Here is a 25,710-nt window from a genome sequence, read left to right as displayed (position 1 = left end):
GCATATTAAAAAAATTATATACCATGAACAAGGGGGATATATTCCAGGATTTAAGAGTGGTTCCACATTTACAAGTCAATCAGTGCAATCTATAACAACAAACTAAAGAATAAAAATCATATGATCACATGAATTGATGCAGAAAAAAACAATTGGCAAAATTCAATACCTATTAATGATACAAACACTCAGAGGACTAGGAATAAAGATGGAACTTCCTAAGCTTAATAATAAATATTTACAAAAAGTCTACAGCTAACATCAAATGTAATGGTGAAAGATTGGATTTGTTTCCCTAAGACTGGGAACAGGGCTAAATTTCCATTCTCGTAACTACTATTTAACAAGTACTGGAAGGAAATAAGACACAAGTAAGCCAGAAAAGAATAAATAACACAATCCTTATTTGCATAAGATATGACCTAAAAAGAAAATCCTAGGGAGCCTTCTCCCAAATTCTGGGAACTGAGTTCAGCATGATCTCATTATACAATGGCAACATGCAAAAATCATTTGTTATTTCTGCACAGTAATACTTAACATGAGAAACTAAAATAAAAAAAATACAATGTCATTACAAAATTTCTCAAAAACAATGAAATACTTAGAGATAAATTTAACAAAACACACATAGGACTTACATGCTGGAAATAACAAAACATTGATGAAAGGAAACAAAAAAGCTCTAAGTAAATTGAGCAATCCACTGTGTTTATAGACTCAATATCTTGTTACCTCTTGCCAAATTTATAACCCAGTAATATTTCTGTTGATATAGATAAGATTATTCTAAAATTTGTATCAGCTTAGAAAAGGTAAGTATTCTTAAAGAAAAATAGTAAAGGAGGAGAAATCATTGTATCCAGTTTTAAGACTTCCTGTGTAGTTAGCCATCAAGACAGTATTGGTATAAGAATAGACCTACATACAGGTCAACAGTAGAATTGAGAACACATATACAGGCCCACACAAGTAGAGGAAGCTTTCTTTTTTTCTTCTTTTTATAAAAAAAGGTACAAAAACCATTTAATGGAGAAAGGATAACTTTTCAACTAATGGTGCTAGAGAAGGTGGACATAAAAAAGCAAAAGAAAAGGAAATTTGACCCAAACCTCACACTTGACACAAAAATTAACCCAAAATGGGCCACTTTGGGTTCTGGTTTGAATCAGGTGTAAGTTGATAAGTGTCACTCATAAAAACAGGTAATAAAAGCAGTGATTATAGGAAAGGATGTGTTAGTATACTGTACTGATATCTATTTTTTAAAAAGGTGCTGACTTATGACTGCTTAAATTAAGTCAATAACTTGCTTCAGCTACAGCAAACTACTTACTCCTCACTTTTCCTATTAATAAAATGATCTGTCTACAAGAATGCAAACTACTTTGTAAAGACAATAAAGGTCAGCAAGTATTGTTCTTTACTACTCTCATATCATAAACCCTTGGAGGACTGAAACTGTATTGTTCACATTTCTGTATTTCCACTACCTTGTTTAAAGCCTGGTAACATAGTATTTGATCAATAAATGTTGGGTTGAATAGATCATACTGAGATCTTTTCATTAACGTTAACTCATGTTCCAATGTATAAGTTTTCTCATTTAATTTTGCCACCAAGAAATGTTGATTTAGTTTATGTGATTGTCTTTCTCCATATTTATAAGTAAGATAATCTCTTTAATAATGTTCCAAGCAATGGTCCCCGGTCTGCTCAAGTTAGTTATTATCCACATGTCCTGTTGATCACAATAAATAAAAGGGATACAAAAAAGGAAGGTTTAGAGAAGGCATTTCACAGCTTAACCGGGAAAAAAAACAATTATTTTCACTATTAACTTTCATTGAAATGAAATTTTTGCACTTTTAATTTCCATTAAATTAGTTGTTATAAGCTAAGTAAACTAAATACAAACCAACAAAAAAACACCTGCATGAATTCAATAAAGATATATATTTTTTACATCAGGTAATTTTTTTTTCTCCATAAACAAACTAAAAGAAAAGGAAACTATAAACATTTTTCTATCAGACAATTAAAAAATGAAGGCACTTGGAAATTCAGGGTAGTGATTTTCCCAAAGAATAATACATTTGAATGACATAAATCTCATTAATTCAAATCGAAATCTTCCAGCTTCAATATACCAAAGGGTTTTTGATAAAAATGCACTTTCATTGTTCATTCTTTTGAATGATTTCTTCCTTTTCTATGGAAAAGATACTAGTTTAGCAAAGCTAATCAATTCGAGCCTTTCAAGCAAAGGGAGTAAAAGAAAAGTTAAGAATTTCAGATACAAATTTAAATTTGAGAATGTGGGGGGCAGGAGGGAAACAGTGTGAAAAGGGATATTACAATTTGTAGAGTTTGTTTTTTTTTTAACTATAGAACAAATACCATTGTAAACAGTGTGACTCTAATCCATATATATATTTTTCTAAATGATAGGATGCAATAGTTTATTTAAAAGATAAAACAACATTACTGAAATAAGGTTTCAAAAGTTATTTCTTTAAAATCATTTTAAAATTATTTCTTGGAAATAAAACCAGTTTAAAATTGCTACTATAGTTCACACTGTTAATGTTCCAACAAATAAATGTAGTTGGAGAAACCCTGCATCAATTTTCTATTGGAATAATCACAGTCACTTAAACTATTAGTTCTCTATTGGGCACCTGTGTTGGTGTAATATGCTGGGAATCAGATCCTGAAGCCTTCTTTATATAACTCTTAGAACACATTCAGTAATATCAACACAACTCATTTTTTTTAAAGATTTTATTTATTTATTTGACAGGCAGAGACCATAAGTAGGCAGAGAGGCAGGCAGAGAGAGAGGGGGAAGCAGGCTCCCTGCTGAGCAGAGAGCCCGATGCGGGGCTCGATCCCAGGACCCTGGGATCATGACCTGAGCCGAAGGCAGAGGCTTCAACCCACTGAGCCACCCAGGTGCCCCAACACAACTGATTTTTGATAGTGTTACACTGTGATTACAGGTGGATCTGGCCTTGTTATACACTAATTTTGCTTGTTTTAGGGATGTAGTTCTGAGATTTTCCTAATGGTAAGTAATAAACTATACCACTGAATGTTCTGCCTTGTGGTTTCCTCTGAAGATAGTTTTTCCATTCATTAGACTCATGATACAAGCCTTTGTTATAAGTAGTGTATCAAGACAATAATGCAGGGGCAGCTGGGTGGATCAGTGGTTTAAGCCTCTGCTTTCGGCTCAGGTCATGATCTCGGGGTCCTGGGATCGAGTCCCACATCGGGCTCTCTGCTCCACAGGGAGCCTGTTTCCTCCTCTCTCTCTCTCTGCCTGCCTCTCTGACCACTTGTGATCTCTCTCTGTCAAATAAATAAAATCTTAAAAAAAATGATAATGCAGAGATTTGATAAATTAGGGATATTGGACTAACTAAACAGAGAGTTCATCTGAGAATGAGTGGACAGTGGAAAATGACTCTCAGGAAAAGTGATGAAGAGAAGAAATAAGGAGGCAATGACCAGCAGGAAGATTGTGATTCTGCCCTTCCCTGTCCTCAGATTCCAGAGAAGGGTAGCCCACCTCTGCTATTCCCATAATTTAAAAGCCTGGGGTGTATGGGCTAGAAAGTCACAGGGTACTGTCCCGACACTGCCTTTTGAATGACAGGAGATGAAGAGATCACAAATCAAATGCAAGAACGTGGAAGAAATAGCACCACAGAAAGGAGAACACACAGCTGGAGCTAAAAGGAAATTCCTGACAGCCTTCTGAATACAGTCTATGCAGTAAACTTTCAGAAAATTCCATGAGGCTGAAAATTGAAGAAACTGAACCTTAAAGTCCTGATTTATTTTTCTCTCCACCACCCACCCCACCAAGAATCTATTCAGTGTTTATGGGTCATTTGAATGACTTTTTATACTTCGGTCATTCTGGCATGTTTAAGGCCTTTATATAGCCTGAAGACTCACTGTCTGATATACATACATTATATTTTCTATTAATTAAATACACTTATAAAACTTTATGACAAGAACACCTATTTTATAATTCAGACATTCTCAAGAATACAAACTAGGAAAGGGAAGTATATTCTACCCATGAAAACTCCATGAAACTAATTTTCTGGGGTAAAGTTCAGGAAAGATCACACAGAATATCATACTACTGGTATCTCTGACAAGACAAGACAAAAAAAATAAGAACATTATTAATATATATCTTCAAAAAAATCAATAGTCAAAGCTTTTTTTTTTTCAGTCCCTTTGACTCCTGTTTCTTAAAACTTTCTCTCATAAAACCTGCATTTTGGATATATTGTGGTGTGAAGGGAGAGTCAGGAAGGGGCTCATTAGGAAGAAGGACTAGACATTTATTAAAATCCTAAAATAGGGTTTTTCAACGCTGATGCTGTTGATGATGTGGGCCAGACAATTCTTTGTTTCGAGGGCAGTTCTATGCATTGTAGGATGTTTAGCAATATTCCTGTCCTCTACCCACTAGGTATTCTGCAGCCTTTTCTCTCAACTCCAGCTAACTGCAACGACCAAATTGTCCTAACCAAATATCCCAAGTGTTCCCTTGTAGTCAAAATTGTCCCTGAGGGAAAACCACCGGCCCAAGATAATTAGAGCAATCTTATATTACTCCTTAATGATCGGAAATAATAAGCCATAACTTAAGTTATAATCAAGTTGGTAAAAGATTCAAAAGTGAGGAGATGAAGAAGGAAAAAGATATGAGTCAAGTACAATCAGATTCAAGATAGGATTTTGTGAATTTTATCAAGTTGCTTAATTTTGCAAAGCCTCAGATTTTTCAGTTGTCAGTAGAAATGCTAGTATCTATGTAGGAGAGAATGGTTGTGGGGATTAATAAAATGAGTCTAAGTTCCTTAACAGATGACCTGGAATATAGTAAGCACTCTCTTGTTAAACACTAATAGCTGGAAGGACACAAACATGGCCATGGGGGATTCGAGTATGAGGATCCAGTAGGAAGTACTTTTTAAAAATATGATGGGAAAATATAGGTACTGCATCAAAATTTAAATTCATTGAGGTCTCACAAATAGATACATTCTATTAATATTGAAATTCTAATACCTATTAGATTTTATAATTAATATAGAATCTCTAACAAATCCAAATAATATAATGTTAAAAGAAACATATTACACAGTATAACTAACACTTAAATTTAAAAAAAAAAAAGAGAAACATCAGAGGAGGGATGTTTAAAGATCTGTATTTTTAGTTTATGTGCTTCAGACTGACACACATAATTGAAAAGCTCTTCCATGTGCATGGATTCGAAGAATCAACATTGTTTAAAAGTCCACACTGCTCAAGGTCACCTACAGATTCAATGAAATCCCTATCAAAATCACAGCAACTCCCCTGGGACAAATAATACATTATATGTTAATTTAAAAAAATAAAAAATTAAAAAAAAAAAGAAATGCTACAGCAGAACATCAAGTTCTAGAACATTTGGCTGGCAGCCAAATCTGGCCCATCTGTTTTTGTAAATAAAGTTTTATTGAAACACACACACACACACACAAATCACAGCGACATTTTTCACAGAACTAGAATAATCTAAAACCTGTCCAAAGCAATCTTGTGAAAGAAGAACAAAGTTGAAGACATCATAATCCCATGTGGTAAACTCTACTACAAAGCTATAGTCATCAAAACAGGATGGTACTGACACAAAAACAGATATAGAGATCAATGGAACAGAACAGAGAGCCTAAAATAAACCCACACTTACATGGTCAATTAATCAATGACAAAGGAGGCAAGAATATAGAATGGAGAAAAGACAGTCTCTTCAATAAATGGTGCTGGGAAAACAGACAACTACATGCAAAAGAAAAAAATTCCATTTTCTTACATCTTACATAAAATAAACTTAAAATGGATTAAAGAACTAAATGTGAGACCTAAAACCATAAAGCTCCTAGAATAACACACAGGCAGTAATCTCTTTAACTTTGGCCTTAGTAACATTTTTTTAGATATGTCTCCTCAGGCAAGGGAAAAAAGGGGATAAAATAAACTATTGGGACTACACCAAAAAAAAAAAAATCCTTTTTCATATCAAAGGAGACCATCAACAAAACAAAAAAGGCAACCTATTAAATGGGAGAAGACATTTGCAAAGAATTTATCTGATATAGAGTTAATAGCCAAAATGTATAAAGAATGTACACAACTTAATACCAAAGGGGGGGGTAATCTGATTAAAAATGGGCAAAGTTCCTGAATAGACACTCTTCCAAAAAACACATACAGATAAGTCAACAGACATATGCAAAAATGCTTAACATCACTAATCATCAGGGAAATGCAAATCAAAAGCACAATGAGATATCATCTCACACCTGTCAGAGTGACTAATACCAAAAAGGTAAAAAATGATTAATGTTGGTAAGGATATGAAGAAAAAGGAAGCCATGTGCACTATCGGTGGGAATGTAGATTGGTATAGCCACTGTGCAGAACAGTATGGAGATTTCTCAAAAAATTAAAAATAGAAATACCATACTGTGTAGTAATTCTATTAATAGGTATTAACCCAGGAAAGTGAAAATGCTAATTCAAAAAGATATGCACACTACTGTGTTTAATGCAGCATTATTTATAATAGCTCATATACAGAAGCAAACTAAATGTCCACTGATAGATGAATGGATAAAGAAGATATGATACACACACACACACACGCACACACACACAGTGGACTACCACTCAGCCATAAAAAAGAATTCTTGCCATCTGCAACACCATGCATGGATGTAGAGAGAATTATGCATACAGGGCAAAGACAAATACCATATGATTTCATTTATATGTAGACTCTAAGAAACAAAACAAAACAAATAAAAGCAGATACAGACACATAAATACAAGAACAAATTGGTGGTTGCCAGTGGCAGCGGGGTGGGCAAAATGGGTGAAGCAGAGTGGGAGAAATAAGCTTCTAATTATGGAATGAATAAGTCATGGGAATAAAAGGTACAGCACAGGGAACATAGTCAGTGGTGTTGTAACAATGTATGGTGACTGATGGTAGTTACATTTCTGGTGAACATTGCATAACATATAAATTTGTCCAATCACTGGTCTGTGCACTTGAAACTAATGTAACATTGTATGTCAACTATACTTCAATTTTAAAAAAAAAAGAATATGAGCTTCAAGACATTGTGAACAGAAACTTTTCATAGTATCCTAAGCTGAGATCAACAGAAGTCAGCTTTATAAAGTTTTTCAACTCTGCTAAAAATCAGTGATGGTGTGTTACACACTCGCACTCTTCCCATCTAAGAGGCAGATGCCTTTGAGATGCCTTATGGCTGTACTTTATACCTCTGTGCAAAAGTAGTTATTTGTACTTTATACCTATACGTAGGGAAAAAAAGATCCATTGCAGGTCCTGGATCCATGAAGAAGGGAAAAAATGTAGCTGGGGAATATACCCACAGCAAAATAAACCAACACCGTACGTTGAATACTTGTCAAGTTCTGTGCTTTTAGCTCCTCATGTATGTAAGTAAAGGGAAGCTTTAGAAAACTTCTGGAATTTTATAATTATCTATTTTTCAGGTTTAGAAAAAAAATGCAATAACCTATTTTGTAAAAATATTTATTCTTTCAACTTTAAAAGTAGGAGCTTTAAAGAAAGGGAAGAGAACTGAAATGTTAAAGAATGGGAACAGCAACGAAGAGGAGATGAAACTGATGATGCAGGAAAGGCAAAGGCTCACAGAGATAGAAAGAACCTGAGAAAAGAAGTCATTAAGGAAAGAGAAGCAGGAAGAAGATTTTCAGCAGATCTATACAGTCATTGTAGCCATTTATAAATACTGCTGCCTGTTAGTCACAAGATTATGCCGTGGTTCTTAAAGTTATATTTACAGTTGGACCATCTATGTCTTGTCACTTGTCTCAGCTGCTAGATGAAACTAAGTAGCAGTTTATTCTGGCATAAATAGTGAATCAATCTATGTCTGGAATTTGCAAATAGGTCTTTCCTTTTTGGGGCTTATACACACGCTCATCCCAGCAACACCCACCTCCCTGCCTGCCACAGAAAGTGTGTCAAAGACAGAGAAGTCTTTAACTCTTGTTTGCCTATAAATCCTTCTTTGTTCTTTTCTTATTACAGTTTTATAAATATGAATGCTTGATGATATAATCAATACAGAAAGCCCAGAAGCCTCACAGATAGTCAAGATTAAATGTTCTGGTAGAACCTGGGTTACTATTAGCTGCATAGGGACTGGTTATCAGGTAATAAAGTGCTTAATCTGTAATTACCTAAACCATTTGGAGTCACATGTAAATTTGAAGTACCAAAGCTATCATAATTTTTTTTTAGCTTCCAACTTAACATTTTTATGAAAGTAAAGATACAGATTTAGTAAAATCTGGAGGCAACAGCTTCATCAGTGGGCCCTAATTACTACACAAGTGATCTAGACTTGTACTCATAGCTAGCAATATGTAAGCTGATTTTGGTTAATTATTATTAGATGGGAAATTTTTAAAAGTCTTGCTTAAGAGTTCTTGGTTCGTGTGGCATCAGATTATTGACTTTGGGGTGACTTATGTTCCCAGCTTTTTTCCTTCTTTAAAGATGCACATAGGTGTGGATCTTTGGGAAATTATCTCCATATTTTACAGTATAATACTATGTCTTAAAAGGGAAGGTTAGAAAAGATAGTGTAAAAATAGTGTGTGGATAAAAATACCTCAGCTTTGCAACTATACTAGGTCATTATTAGGGTTCATTATTTTTTAAAAGAGGGAGATTCTTCAGTGATTATATTGTATAGTTTAACCAGATTCGTTAATAGAGATGCATAGAAACATAATCCTGAGTAAGTTTTGCAGTTCTTCTCTATTACTTAATTTTGTCAGCTAAAGGTGCAATTCTTATTCATTTTTACTGCTATATTAAATTGGCAAGAGTTTGCAGAGATGTTTTATCTCTAACAGATGCTAAGAAATTGTTCACATGGAAACATAATATAGCCCATACTAAAATTGTAAAGTTCATTAGCATTTGCTTCAGGTATATTTCACTCCCTGAAACTGGTTGAAAATATTATATGATTCATGATACGTGAATCATGATATATAATTTATAAACAAGCGTTGATTCTCTTTTTGAAAGACAGATGTTTATATTCTTTTTTGGACAAGACTGAAATTTTAGATCAACAAAAGTGAAGTGAATGATTTTTCTTGAAAATGGGGAGAGAAGAAGGAGAAATAGGAGAAAGGGAAAAGACCAGAAAGAGATGAAGAGAGGAGGAAGCAAATGGAAGAAAATAAAGAGAGTTGAAGAAGGTGGGGAAGAGGTGAGTAAGGGGAGAGAGGAAGAGAAAGGAGAAAGAGGCTAGATAGGAGGAAGAGAGAGGAGGGGAATGGGCAAGAAGGAGAAAGGAATTAATGGCAGAAGAGAAGGAAAGGGTAAACAAGGAGGAAGCGGAGGAAGAAGGCAAGGCCAGCGAGGTAGACACAGGCTGGTTGAGAGTTCTAAGGGGAATGATGACACTTTTAGAGTGCCCAGAATTGTCACTCTGGAATCTTGATCAAACAGCTTTTCTTGTGAACCATAAAAATAGATGGATAGGGAAAAAAAGCAAGGAATAGGTTTTCAAGGTAATACTCCAAAAATTGCCAGCCAGTTCCTTTTGTGTTTGAGTTATCTCTATGTTGAATTAAATGTGTAGAATAGATTTACTGTTAGAGAATATGCATTCATTTCTCTCTTTGCTCTCTTTTACTTTGCTAGATATTTCACGATCTTGGCTAGCAGTGGAAAAATTCTACTTTCCCAAACTTTAATTTCTCACACAGTAGACTGCTGGTAAGCTAGGGAGATTCTGTCTAGACACTGGGAATAGTGGCATCCAGAGAGAAGGCTTTAGTGCAAACACAAGGGCTTATAGCTGTGATCTGCCTCTCAAATATCAAGCCGCTGCTTTTCTCTTTTAACTTATTGAGGTTTTGATTGTATTCAATGATATCATGAATACAGATACAAAGATGCACAAAGCATAACCTATTCTACCAGGAATTATCCCATACTAACTATACGAGAAAAAAGAGAATGTAGATGACTAAGTACCATTTCATTAATATATGAGTTAGTATTCCAAAACAAAGCAGGTTGAGTTAAAGTCTACTTATAAAACCAGACATCTCAGTAGCGCCTGTTAATTCCATTTATATCTAAATCTTGTTATCTGTATACTCTCTGGTCAGTGGCATGTGGAAAAAAGTTGAAAACCAGGTGGGTTATGGCATGGGGATTTCAAGAAGCAAGGTCTGGGATAATTTATATAATTAGGCGCAAGAAACCAAGGGAGAGAGATGATAGACCCTCTGAGTCCAAAAGAAGGTACAGACTCAGTGTACTTATCCAGATGTATCAAGTAGAATGAGATGAGCATTAATAAGACTAGAAATGGGCTTCTGTTTCGAAAGCATAAGAACTTCACCCACTAGAAATGATAGCCCAATGAATGTCTGAAGCATTATTAATAAAACAGCTAGGGAACCTGGAAGTGGGGTAGCCAGAATCTAATTTAGCATGGAAAAATTGAGCAAATAGTTCCCCCATTTCCACATTCTAATGAAGCTGGGACTTCTGGGATGGTTCTTCCTCATATAACTTATGTATAAAGCTGGACTCCCCATGTTGTACTGGACTGTACCGGGTCTGGTGCAAAACTTGAAGTCTGACTTTCAGTTCCTGTGACCCAGAGAAGCAGATTGAACTGATGGCTGTTCTGGAAATTTGAGAGCCCACTGTGAGCTTAAACTGGAATTTGGAATTCCAGCGTGATAGGGAATGGTTCTAAATTATCATAATGAATTGCTACTTTTTAAAAAGAATAATATGTGACACAGAGTCACAGCAAGCGCTTACATATTATCTAATATAATCTTCACAAACAATGAGAAAAATGGAAGAATTATAAAGGACTTAGGACCAGCCCCTTTGTTCATTACTCAAAGCAGTATTAAACAACATTTAAATATAACAGAATTTTTGCTTTTGGTTTTTAGCTTTTGATAATTATTTTTTATGCATTCAAGCAGATCTAGGTCACCTTGAAGTTTTGGAGTCAGGCCCACAGGGTTTTAATCACACATGAGAAATTGCTTCAAGGGGCAAAAGTGTTCTCACCCATTTCCTCATCTCTCTGGGACAGCCTTAGTGCAATTTTGATGTCCAAACAAATTCCATTACCTCAGTGAGAGAGTATAATGTGCCAGCCCCTCTCTCTTCTTTAGCAGCAACAATTGGCAAGCTGTTCAACAACTTCTGAATGATGATTTTTAAAAAATATTTTTAACTGTCCATGTTATATTCATTATAGTAATATAAATTTTATTTTTCTGAGAACGATTACCATAGATCTTGCGAGAACTCCCATAACATAAACAGTCATAGTTTCCCCAAGAGAGAAGAATATCGTTAAATGCGTGTGTGTGTGTTTGTGTATTTTTTTTTTTCCAAGAGGTTTCAGGCCCAAAAAGGAAAATTCAGCCAAATCGCCCTCTGAACAGAGGTTAAATGACTTAGGGAACATAGTAGAACAGTGACATCAGGGACTCTATTACTAATAGAGTAAAGCCAGTACTCCTGAGTTCTGCAAGGGCTACTGTTTTACCATATATGAAATTTTGCTAATTATATTTGTGTAGAATATATGAATGATTTGTCAGCACAAATTGTTTATATTATAGTTAGGTCTATATTATATTAAATTCCAGAGCTGTTCACACTCAAAATGCTGCCTATGCATTATTTGGGGATTCTTCTGAAAATAGATTTATTTCAAAGGGGCAATGTTAGGATCAGAATCTTTATCCTCTTCCACATCCCCAAACTAGGTCAACATAAATAAATGTGTTAGAGTACTGGGAGAAATACTTCAGAAACTACATTGCATCTACTGCTTTTTTTTTTTTTTCTTTTCAGAGCGTTTTCTGTTTACCATTATGTACAGGCCTCAAAATTCCTTCCAGCTTACCTAGTTTCATCACTTGTGTTTGCATTTTGAGCACAAACGGGAAGTACTATACAGGAGACTTAAGTATCTGCAAATAAAATTATGTCTTTCCTTCAAACTCAAACTTCTAACCCACTTAAAAAAGGAATGTGATAGAAAGTGAGGAGTAGCCTGATGCCAAGTTTGAAAAGTAAAAAGAGAAAAGAATTGTGGGCAACCTCAGAGAAAAGGCAGAAAAAATTAGGATGTAAAGAAAAGGTAATTGATCAAAGAGACAAAAAAGCAGAAAAAATCAGTAACCAAAATACATATGCTTAAATGCATATAAAGATAGAATGCATATACTTGCTTATTGTGTTGCCATTTACTTCCTCTGGGAAGAGTTACAGCGGTCACATCTGTTTACAAGATCATCGTTCCCATTTAAAACACTGGTGTATAATCATCAAAAAAATATTAAGTTCCCTAATATTATTTTACATAGGTTCTTAATTTTATTTTTATTTTAGAGCAGTTTTAGGTTTCCAACAAAATTGAGAAGAAAATACAGAGATGCCTAGCCTCCCCCTTTACCAACCTCACTCAACAGGTGCATTTTTTATCAAGCATGGACATACACTGACATATCATAATCCCCCAAATTCTACAGTTTACTTTAGAATGCACTCTTGGATGTCGTACATACTATAGGTTTAGACAAATGTATAAGACACGTATCCATCATGATGGTATCGTACGGAGTATTATCACTGCCCTAAAAAAATTCTTTGCACTCTGCCTATTCATCTGTCCCCACCTACACCTAACAACCAGTATCTTTTTACTGTTGCCATAGTTTTGCCCTTTTCCAGAATGTCACAATGTTGGAATCATACAATATGCAGCCTTCTCAGATGGACTTCTTTCACTTTACACACTTAAGATTCCTCCATGTCTTTTCACTGCTCAATAGTGCATTTGTTTTTAGTGGAGAATAATATTATCTAGATGTACCACAGTTTATGTATCTAACCAAGCTAGTGATGGACATCGTGGCTGTTTCCAAGCTTTAGCAATTATGAATAAAGCTGCAGTAAACATCCTTGTGCAGAATTTGTGTGGACATTTTTTAACTCCTTTGGGTGAATACTAAGGAGTGTAGTTGCTGAATTGCATAGTAAGAGTATGCTTGGTTTTGTAAGAAACCGCCAAACTGTCAGCCAATGTAGCTGAAGCATTTTGCACTCTCACCAGCAATGGATAAACATTCCCACTGTTCTATATCCTTGCCAGCATCTGGTATTACCAGTGTTCAAATTTTGGTATTTCTAATAGGTGTAAATTGGTATCTTGTTGTTTTTTCTTTCCTTTTTAAAAAAGATTTTATTTACTTATTTGCCAGAGAGAGAGAGAGAGAGCAAACAAGCACAAGCAGGGAAGCGGCAGGCAGAGGGAGAAGCAGGCTCCCTGTTAGGCAGAGAGCCCAATGTGGGACTCCATCCCAGGACTCTGGGCTTAGGACTTGAGCTAAAGGCAGAGACTTAACCAAATGAGCCAGTCAGGTGTCCCTTGTTGTTTTTCTAATAAGATTCCAATGTGTGCTTCATCTCTGGTCCTTCTGCAAATTTCCTGCTAAAGTTGCTTATAAAAAGTTACATTAAAATATCATTCAAGGGGGGGGGCACCTGGGTGGCTCAGCAGGTTAAACCCTCTGCCTTCGGCTCAGGTCATGATCCCAGGGTCCTGGGATCGAGCCCCGCATCGGGCTCTCTGCTCAGCGGGAGCCTGCTTCCCTCCTCTCTCTCTGCCTGCCTCTCTGTCTACTTGTGATCTCTCTCTGTCAAATAAATAAATTAAAAAAATACTTAAAAAAAAATCATTCAAGGGGCACTTGGGTGGCTCAGTGGGTTAAAGCCTCTGCCTTTGGCTCAGGTCATGATCCCAGGGTCCTGGGATCAAGCCCCGCATCAGGCTCTCTGCTCCCCTGCTTCCTCCTCTCTCCCTCTCTGCCTGTCTCTCTGCCTACTTGTGATCTCTATCTGTCAAATAAATAAATAAATAAAATCTTTGAAAAAAATATCATTCCATATTAATTGTCATTGACCTTAATTAGTCCCCTTTAAGAAAGGTTCAACCTTACAGATTCCACTGAGAGAATGAAAATAGAACAAGAAAATTATCAAGGTGTATTACTTATAGTGAAGTCTTGGTCACAATAGAGCTTTGTACACAAAATAGATATGCAATGAATAGTTGATTAAGAATGACTGTACCATGATTATGCAGTATGCAAAGAGGTCATTTCCTGGACCTTCCATATTATTATTAGGATTTAATGCTTCATGGCCATGAGCAATTTTGTTGCAATTCTTACAGAGTAGATACTTTTTGCAACGTGGCTTTGAAGCTCAAGGATGGAATCTTTTCCTCACTTCCTTGAATCTCGACCTCTTCAGGACTTTTATTGGCTAATAGAAAGTGTCAGGGGAAAAAAAAAAAAAGGTGTGGCAATCCCAAGCCTCAAGAGGTTAAGTGTGTTTGACCTTCTTGCTTGGATCTATATGACCACCAGGTAAATAAGTCCAGGTTAGCCTAGAGAAGGATGAAAGATTACATAGCGCAGAACTCATTTATCCCAGATGAAGCTACCTTAGAGCAGTGAATCCCCTTTCAACCAACCAGCGGACTGTAGACCCATGAGCAAGACTAGTCAAGATCAGGTAAACCTAAAATAATAGACCAACAGAACTACCCAACTGACCTATATACCTTTGTGAACTAAAGCTAAATAAATGCTTATTGATGCATTAATGACACCATGGGTTTGGGGGGAGGTCATTCATTAATGAAACAATTGGTAATTAATATAGCATACTAGAAAGCATCAAATTTAGGATAATCCTCCTCTACTACCATCCTGCCAAAAAAAGAATAGCTTCAAGTCCATATTCAAGGTATTGGTGTAGATGAGGTTTGTTGTTGGCGTTCACAATCCCAAGTACACTAATTCAGCAAGTATTCTTTACCAGGTGCTACTGATAAAACATTTAACTGTTCAGATAAAAATATCTACTCATAGAAAGTGGTATGGTAAGAAAAAAAATAAAGCAGATTATAATAGGAAAAATCAGGTGTTACAATTTTGGATAGGGCCATTTGGGAAGACTTCACTGGGCAGTTGATACCTGATGAACACCCCAAAAGATGAGAGAGTAAAGCATCAGACTATCTCAGGAAAGGACATCTCATATACATGCAAGGTCTGTATAAGGTATATGGTAGGAAGATGCTTGGTGTGCTAGAGCAACTGAGAAGAGGCCAAGGAGGAACAGTGGGGAGAGTAGAAGCAGATAGAGTCAGAAGGAAAAACAAAACAAAACAAAACAAACAAACAAAAAAAAAAAACAGCTGGGGACAGGCAACAAAAAGATTTTCCAGGTCATTCTAAGACTTGCCTTTTATTTTTTATTTATTACACAAAAAGCCACTAGAGAATTTTTAGTAGAGTAGTGGCAAGATTTGGCTTTCATTTAAATAGCATCATTCTAGGGGCGCCTGGGTGGCTCAGTGGGTTAAGCCGCTGCCTTCGGCTCAGGTCATGATCCCAGGTCCTGGGTTCGAGCCCCACATCGGGCTTTCTGCTCAGCGGGGAGCCTGCTTCCTCCTCTCTCTCTGCCTGCCTCTCTGCCTACTTGTGATTTCTCTCTGTCAAATAAATAAATAAAATCTTAAAAAAAAAATAAAAAAAAATAAATAGCATCATTCTGGTTTCCAAATTAAAAATCTGCTTGAGAAGCAAGGACAAAAGCAGGAAGATAAAACAGGTGAGGCACAGTGGCCTGGGCTAAGATTGCATCAGTAAAAATATGATCAGATTATGATTATGTTTTACAGACAGGGCTGAGGGATGTGTGATAAATTCAATATGCAGTATGAGAGGGAAAAAAAGGTCTTTGGCTTGAATAAGAACTTACTAGTATATTATTCTCCAATGACATGAGCTTACAATGTCAAATCACAAGAATAGACTTGATTTTTGTCTACCACGGGTAGAGCTGTTATTCCGTTGTTTGATATGGTAGGTGGTTTTCAGAATATTAGTCTTTAGATGTAGCTGAAAGGTAGAAGATTTATAAGGGAGAAGATGAATCTCCATCTCTTCCCCTCCCCCATGAGGGTTCAGTGACTGTAAACTGTTAATAATTCATTTTGATCATTTGAGATACTTTACATTTGAAGCCTGCATATAATGTACTGATTAAATCACATTATGCGTAGCTGGGTGAATATATTATTAAACAAATTACCCCTTTCCATAACCATGAACTGTGCATCTGTAGCAAATGGTTGAACATTTTAATAAGGAAGAGTGTAATTATATTACGGTCATTGCTTTTTGCAGGTTTATTGGCCACATTTTGGAGGTGAATATCTTCCAATGAAGATATTTATTGTAAAGAAAGAATCTTCAAGTTCTAGTCAGTACTCATAACTCACTGCAAATATCCTCGCTTGGAGAATAAGGGAGCATGGGGGTGGAGCTTTTGGAGAAATTATTAAACTTAAAAAGCAATAAATCACCAAATGGTCTTTTTTTTTTTCCCTTTTTTCAGGAATCAGTCCTTGCTGTTTATCTACTTAGCTACCTACTTAATTTGCACTGAAAGAAAAACAATTCAGAGCAAACACAACAAAAAAAAATCCTCTTTTTATTGTTAGATGAAAAGAAAATACTTCAGCAGGTGGAAGACTCACTTGGAATTCTCTGGCATTCGCCTTTAATCAGTTGTAATGTACTGACTCAGTCCTGATCCAAGAGGAGGGCTCCAGACAAAGCTAGTAATTAAGAAAAATTCAAAGGGATTTTTTTTCTAATAACTGAAAAAATAATTTTGACCATCCAAATTTTGATCTCACTACAATTTATGAGTCCAAAACAAGCGTGTCAGAATCAAAGAGAATAAGTTGTGTTTCAAAAATAATTAGAAGACAAAACATAAGGAATTGCATGTTGACAAGATGTTTGGGTTTTGTCTATGTAAAGTTTAATGAGGGTTCTTCAGTGATGCACTCAACCAAAGCTCAGAAAATGGCAGTTATAGCAAGAGAAAGCATTTTTGGTTTATAAGGAAAAAGGAAGAAAATCATCTTATTAAACATTAAATCTGCATCTGAATAACTGGTCAAGGATATTATAAAATAAAAAAAATCAGTCAAGATAATTACAGTTTTGTTTATACATTTACTCAAATATTTTATTTAAAACTAGGATAACTGAACCAGTTTCCTCAACTTCTTTCCTCTGAAGAATATGAAACAACTTTTGTCCTCTTAGGACAAAAGTCCTAAGTCCTTAGTGGCAGGCTCTCAACTTGGATTGTATTTTATAATCACTGCAGTTGCTTCAAATTCTATCCATGCTCAGGCCCTACTTCAAAATAATTAACTAGTGTCTGTAAGTGATGGGGCTTGGGCATTAATAGCGTGAAAACACAAGTGATTCTGATGTGCCACTATGGTTGGGAAACAGGAAAATTCTGTTCAAAGTAGCTTCATATATCCAAAAATTGGACAACCACTCAGCCTAACAGGTTTCTCTCAAAATTTACAGAGGAGGCTTGAATCATAGTCATGATGATGACATATTTGCAGATTTTTTTTAAATTAGAAAAGGCTTCCTTTTACATGTAGTAGAGTTCAACAGACTTAAAAGGAGTTCATCTTGATTGGAGTTGGGTTTTGGGGGTATGATGATTTATGTTTGAACTTGACTGAACCATGGGGTACCCAGATATCTGATCAACATCATTCTGGGTGATTCTGTGAGGACATTTATGGATGATATTGCCATTTAGATCAGTAGACTGAGTAATGCACATTGTTCTCCCTAACATGAGGGAGAAACTCATTCAATCTATTAAAGACCTAAACAGAACAAAAAGCCTGACCTCTTCCCAACTGGGAGAAAAATTTTTCCTGTTCAAAGCCTTCAACTGCAGCATCAACTATTTCCTGCCTTTAGACTTAAAGCTGAAATACTGACTCCTCCTGGTTCTCGAGTTTGCTGACCTTCAACCTCGAACTACAGTACTGACTCTCTTATTCTCATCTGTCTGGACTTCAACTGCATTTGAACCATTGGCATTCCTGGGTTTCCAGCTTGCTGACTCACCCTGAAGATCTGGAGACTTGTCAGCCTCCCTAATCCTGTAAACCAATTCCTTACAGTAAATCTTTGTATGAATATATACATTCAGGAAGGGGTAATGGAAGAAGGAAGTAACTAGGACCTATGACCAGAAACAAGGTCTATGAATATATAATATAGACAGACAGGTAGATTGATTGACAGATAGGGGATATATATATATACATATATAATGTATATATATATATATACACACACATACATACACACACATACATACATATGTGTGTATATATATATATATATATATTACATATGCACATCTATCAATTGAAAGATTAGAGATTATTTTTATTTTTTACCTCTCCCATTTCCTACTAATGTGTGTTAACAATAGTTAACATTATATCTCAGTATTTGTGTTATAAGCTGTCAGGAGGAAAAGTGTGACTGCTAGAAGAGGAAATCATCCAAAGATAGATAAATGGGGTTTGGGGGTATCATGTTTGGGGAGTGCCAGAGTGTTTGTGATTATATAAAAGCAGAGGTTGTTGTGTAATGTTAAAAAGAAGCATGACTTTGCTAGTGCCTTTTTGGGGAAAATATGTATGGTTAAAGAGGTATGCTGGGGTATCAAATTGACAAGGGGAAACTAAGTTGACTGCCTATTGTCAGCTTTATTATGTTGGGAACTACATTTCCTAGACTTTCCTTTGCTCTACGGTTTCAAGCTGGAGTTGGTAAAAGTTGTCGTTGTGTGAGTTTGGGCAGGTATAGGAAAAGTAACATCTTTGTATTCTGAACATTGTTGGTTAGGGGCAAGTTTCCAGAGGATTCCAGTTTTCCTTGCTTCTGCCTTCTCCACAATCGTCACTCCTTTGTTGAGTTCCAGCCCTGCTTATCCACAGTGACCTCAGGCCCCCATCACACACTTAACTGAAAACTCAAATGTAGTAACTATGTGGAGCTAGGTGCCTGCCATCAACTGATACTGATGCCATCAACCTACCTTCATGGTTCCACTCTAAGCAACAAATGTGCCCATTCATCCAAATTTTCTTACTGACCTGTGCCAGAGGTTGGTTAGTGACTTCTTCCTGATCCTTCAAGAGTTTTTTTCATGGCTTTATTTCCCTAGTTCCTCCTATAATTGTTTATATTCTAATTTCTATGATGAACTCCTTATTCCAAAATCATAGTAGTACAGACTGAATCCTGATACATGGAGAGAACAAACAGACTTGAAGTCCAGACTCTGTGGAAATGAAGATTAAGAACACTAAAAAAGAATACTGGACTGTATTACACAAATAGACATTATGGATAAAAATCTCCAATTAAACTCCAATTAAAGTAGATGAATAAGACATGGAAAATATGAGTAAAACTGAACTTTAAAATGAACTTGGAAAATGTCTTGAAATGGTGCTTACATTTCACTCCATTTAGTTCAATATTATTCAAACTTAAGACAGTGTTTCGGAAAACTTTTCCGTCACCAACTAACAAGTCACAGGGACACAATTCTGAAAGAATCTGTTCAATATTTCTTCAGTTAGTCTTTAATCCTTAAGATATTGCTAAAAAACTGGTGGCTCTGTAGCACAATGGGTAGCACATTGAACTTCTAATATATTGCTAAAAAAAGTATTATTGTTGAACTCTTATTAATATGTGAAACAAATGAGTTTATTATATGTGTTGTTGAGGAAATATGAGTTGATATATGCAAGTCTTACTATTTATACATAACTATTAAGAATTTAAAGAACATTGGGTCAATCTTATGTTAATAAAACTGGGACATTCTGTTTGTATATGGCTCAATATTTTTAAAAAAAATTTTTTATAAACATATAATGTATTACTAGCCCCAGCGGTACAGGTCTGTGAATCGCCAGGTTTACACACTTCACAGCACTCACCATAGCACATACCCTCCCTAATGTCCATAACCCCACCACCCTATCCTGACTCCCCTACCCTCAGAAACCCTCAATTTGTTTTGCGAGGTTAAGACTCTCTTATGGTTTGTCTCCCTCCTGATCCATCTTGTTTCATTTATTCTTTTCCTACCCCCCCAAACCCCACACATTGCATCTCCACTTCCTCATATCAGGGAGATCATATGATAGTTGTCTTTCTCCGATTGACTTATTTCGCTAAGCATGATACCCTCTAGTTCCACCCACGTCATCGCAAATGGCAAGATTTCATTTCTTTTGATGGCTGCATAGTATTCCATTGTGTATATATATACCACATCTTCTTTATCCATTCATCTGTTCATGGACATCTAGGTTCTTTCCATAGTTTGGCTATTTTGGACCTTGCTGCTATAAACATTTGGGTGCACGTGCCTCTTCGGATCCACTATGTTTGTATCTTTAGGGTAAATACCCAGCAGTGCAATTGCTGGGTCATAGGGTAGTTCTATTTTCAACATTTTGAGGAACCTCCATGCTGTTTCCAGAGTGGTTGCACCAGCTTGCATTCCCACCAACAGTGTAGGAGGGTTCCCCGTTCTCCGCATCCTCGCCAGCATCTGTCATTTCCTGACTTGTTAATTTTAGCCATTCTGACTGGTGTGAGGTAGTTTCTCATTGTGGTTTTGATTTGTTTTTCCTGATGTATGGCTCAATATTTTTAACTAAACTGAGCAGCACAAAACTTTTTTTTTTCCCCTTAATTTTTTCCCCCTTTCATTTGTTATGATTAGGTTCAGAGTTCTAGTGGCAGTTTTCAAATTTTTTCAGGGGTTGTTCATTTGATGGCATAAAGAAAGGTCTCCAACACCATGAAAAACAGCAAGAGATATTATTAAAAAGGCTTCCAAGAGTTCGAAAATCAAGAAGATATAATATTTTCTCTTCAGGAGCCCAGATTATACAGGGAAAGATATACAAAGATGAATAACTGGGACAACTGTTCTAAAATACCCAGATGAATTTTCACACTTAATTTTTTTTAATAATCCAGAATTTAAAAATAAATGAATAAAAAGTACCAATAGCTACTTAGCCCAACAGCTTTTTATGTGGCCAATATGAAACCAAATTTGTAGATGTTTGTTTGTTTGTCTGTTTTTGGTTTCTATCCAGATATTCTATATATCACTTTAATGACTCAGCAATAATCTCCATATTTCTGGCAATTACTATTTTTTAAGGAATATTTGCTTTTCTGTTTCTGTTATTTTGTGGACAAGAAGAGAGAAATCGATGTGGGGAAACTCGTCATGTCAGCTTGAGGCTGTTTGTATTAATTATGTATTATAAGTTGTCTTCAACATTAGGGAGCTGCTTCAATAATTAAGTAATAGTTTAACCACAGTGAACTATACTCCAAACAAGTAACAAGACTTTTCAAACACTCAGGAGTGAATAGGATTTTAATTGTTACCCTTTGTTGTGAAGAGAAAATAATATGTTCAATGGAAATTGCATTCACCATATTGAATTAATGCAAAGAATGAATTTTCAGTTATCAGCCATTCAGTTCTGCTTTGGAATATAACCAGTCTCGGAAAAAGTATATTGCTTTGCATAGTGAGTTACCATGAACATTGTCCCTGAAATATTCTTTTTTTTTTTTTAAAGATTTTATTTATCTATTTGACAGATGGAGAGCACAAGTAGGCAGAGAAGTAGGCAGAGAAGCAGGCAGAGAGACAGGAGGAAACAGGCTTCCTGCTGAGCAGAAAGCCCAATGTGGGGCTCGATCCCAGGACCCTGTGATCATGACCCAAGCCTAAGGCAGAGGCTTTAACCCACTGAGCCACTCAGGTGCCGCCCTGAAATATTCTTTATACATGTTCAAAGCACACATTACAACATTCCTTCTGCATTTGAGTGTCTACTAACAATGCACCCATGTGCAATACAGGGTTTTAATAAAGAATACCAAAATGACCTTATCAAAGAAATTTTGCACACAGAGATGTCAGGAGAAAAGTGTTGTCTTCATTAAGCTTCAATAAACCCATTTAAGAAACTATAGTTGAAGGCAAAAATTCCTTGTACAGTAATTCCCATTCTGAATAAATGTTTCCTGAAATACCACCGCCTTAAATGAGCATGAATGATATTTTGTGATCCGATGGTAAACAAGAGTGAAAATACACTTGTAAGACATATTGATTTTTCAACAAAAAATGTACTGATTTAACCTCTGAAAATAAAAATATATGTAAGTTCACCTAGTGCTCCATGCAATATGTGCCCTCCTTAATACCCACTACCAGAAGCACTGGGCGCTGTACATAAATGATCAATCTTGGAACACTGCATCAAAAACTAATGATGTATTTTATGGTGACTAACATAACACAATAAAAATATATGTAAATTCTTTGCCTTCAAGGAAATGGAGGAGTAAGTGGTAAGTTTCAAAGTAGGTACTAAAGTTCTAAAATGCAGCAACTAAATCTTTATGAGAAGTTGGAGCAACTTTCCCAGAATAGAAGGTACTTATAGATGCCACAGGCACAGGGTAGAGGAAGTATAGCATTTCAGAGAAGAAGATGTATAAAAACACGTGTGACAAAGATTGTTAAGTACCCTTCAGCATCCATCCCACTTCTTTCTTCTCATAATTGTTCTCCAATTATTATTTTTTTTTCTTTTAGCAGACACATAACATCTGTGGCTTCAAAAGTCCTTCTTTGTTTTTGTTCTCCAATATTTTTATCTGGCTAGATGTGGCCACGTGACTATGTTTAGGACATTAGGAGGTAAGTAGAAGTCATGTTTGCATCTTCTCGCTTATATTCTTTTTAAAAAGTTATTCTTTACTTATTCTATGTCCTCTTTTCTATACTGAAATGCAGACAAGGTGATAATGAGTTAGCTTTAACCATGAAGATGAGGGTTCTACTCTAGGAAACGATGAGCAACCTAACCAAAGAGATCTGGTCTCTGTCCACTCTGTATCTAAATTTATACTGTTATGTGAGAGAGACATAAAATTTTATCTCATGAGAGCTATTGCATTCGCTGTTCTTCTTGTAATAGTAGTACGCTTGTGGTACATTTAGAAAGGCTTGACACACAGATGTAAAGAAAACAGTGACATGGACGGAGTCTGGAAAGAAATGTCGTTACTAGGTTTTGAAGACACTCATGGGGAAGATATGTACTACCATAAATATACAATTATGAGTCATCAGATTTTTTTTTTTTTAAGATTTTATTTATTTATTTGACAGAGAGATCACAAGCAGGCAGAGAGGCAGGCAGAGAGAGAGGAGGAAGCAGGCTCCCTGCTGAGCAGGGAGCCCGATGCGGGGCTCGATCCCAGGACTCTGAGATCATGACCTGAGTCGAAGGCAGCGGCTTAACCCACTGAGCCACCCAGGTGCCCTCCCCCGCCAAGGGTATATTCAGTTTCAAAATATTTTCATTACCCCAAAGGAAAACTTGTACTCAATAAACAGTCATTTCCTTTTTCCTCCTGTCCTCAGCCCCAGGAATCATCAGTCTGTTTTCTATGAATTTACCTAAGGTGGGTATTTCATATAAGTGGAATTATATAATACTGTGTCTAGTTTCCCTCACTTAGCATAACGTTTTTGAGATTCAAGCATGTTGTATCAAGTATTTCATTCTTTTTTTTAATGTCTGATTAATATTACAGTACATGGATACACTACATTTGATTTATCCACCAGTTAATGAACACCTGCACTGCTTCCATCTTTTGGCTATTGTGAACAGTGCTGCTATGATTCTTAGCGTACAAGTATTTTCTTGAATACACATTTTTAATTATTTGGGGTATATACCTAGTGTGAAAATGCTGCCTCAAATGGCCATTCTATATTTAACTTGAAAAACCATCAAATGATTTGCCACAGTAGCTCCACCATTTCACACTCTCATCAGCAAGGTAAGAGTTCCAATGTCTCCACATCTTTGCCAACATAATTTTCCCTCTTTTGAAAAAAATTCAGCCTACCTAGTGAGGATGAAGTGATATCTCATTGTGATTTTTACTTGAATTTGCTTAATAATTCTGTGAGCATCTTTTCATATGTTTGTTTACCATTTGTATATTTCTTTGCAGAAACTTTTATTCAAGACCTTTTCCCAGTTTTTAACTGAGTTGTCTTTTTGTTGTTGAGCTGTAAGAGTTCTTTACATTTTCCAGTAGCTAGATCCTTACCAGCTATATAATTTGCAAATTGCTTATTCCATTCCATGGATTGTCTTCTCACTCTTTCGATAGTATGTCCTGATGAACAAAAATTTTTAACTTTAAAGAACTCCAAATTATTTCTTCTTGAACATGTTGCTATGCTTTTGATGTTATATCTAAGAAACCATTGCTATATCCAATGTTATAAAGTTTACCTGTATTTTTTTCTAAGAGTTTTATCATATTAGCTTTTATATTTCAGTCTATTTTTTTTTTTTTTTGAAGTAACTTCTTTCTATGGTATAAGGGAAGGTTTGGATCTTCACTTCTCCCAAGTCTTGGTATCCATGCGTGAATCAATTGGCCACAATTGCTTAAGTTTATTTCTGGACTCTAAACTATTTTCCACTGCTGTATATATTAATCCTTATGATGATACTACACTTTTTGTTTACTAGAACTTTGTAGTAAATTTTCAAATAAGGAAGTAGGAGTCTTCCAACTTTGTTGTTGTTGTTGTTGATATCCTTTTTTCCCCCCTAAGATTATTTTGACTTTGGGATTTTAATAAGGATTGTATTGAATCTGATGATCACTTTCAGAAGTATTTCCATCTTCATAATTAAGTCTTCCAGTTCATGAGCACAGAATATCTTCCTATTTATTCAGATCTTTAATTTTTCTTGTAGTTTTCAGTGTGTAAGTCTTGCATCTCCTTGGTTAAATTTATTTTTTTTAACACTACAGTAAATGGAATTGTTTTCTTAATTTTCTTTTTGGATTATTCATTGGTAGTATATAGAAATGCAACTTATTTTTCTATGCTAATCCGAATCCTGAAAAGAATTCATGTATTAAAAGAATTCATGTGGGACGCCTGGGTGGCTCAGTTGGTTAAGCAGCTGCCTTCGGCTCAGGTCATGATCCCAGCGTCCTGGGATCGAGTCCCACATCGGGCTCCTTGCTCATCGGGGAGCCTGCTTCTCCCTCTGCCTCTGCCTGCCTTTCTGTCTGCCTGTGCTTGCTCTCTCTCCCTCTCTCTCTCTGACAGATAAATAAAAATCTTAAAAAAAATTATAAAAGAATTCATGTTATTACCTCTAATATTGTGTATGTGTGTGTGTGTTATTTAGACTTTTCTACATATAAGGTCCTGTTATTGAATAGAGATCACTTTGCCTCTTTCTTTCCTAGTTAAATGCCTTTTGTTTTCTTGTCTAAGTGTTATGATTAAACTTCTAGTACAACTCTGAAAAAAAATGGCAATAGTAAGTATTTGTCAACCTTTACTTATTCCTGAATTAAGGAAGAAAGTGTTTAGTCTCTCACCACTGAGTGTTATGAGTTGAATTATGTCCCCTACACAAAACAACACAACACAACACAACAGTACGTTTAGGTTCTGACACCCAG

Source organism: Lutra lutra, chromosome 10 (assembly GCF_902655055.1).
Source record: "Lutra lutra chromosome 10, mLutLut1.2, whole genome shotgun sequence".
Classification (NCBI taxonomy): Eukaryota; Metazoa; Chordata; class Mammalia; order Carnivora; family Mustelidae; genus Lutra; species Lutra lutra.
The sequence above is the reverse complement of the archived record's forward strand: the minus strand, read 5'-3'. Positions refer to the sequence as shown.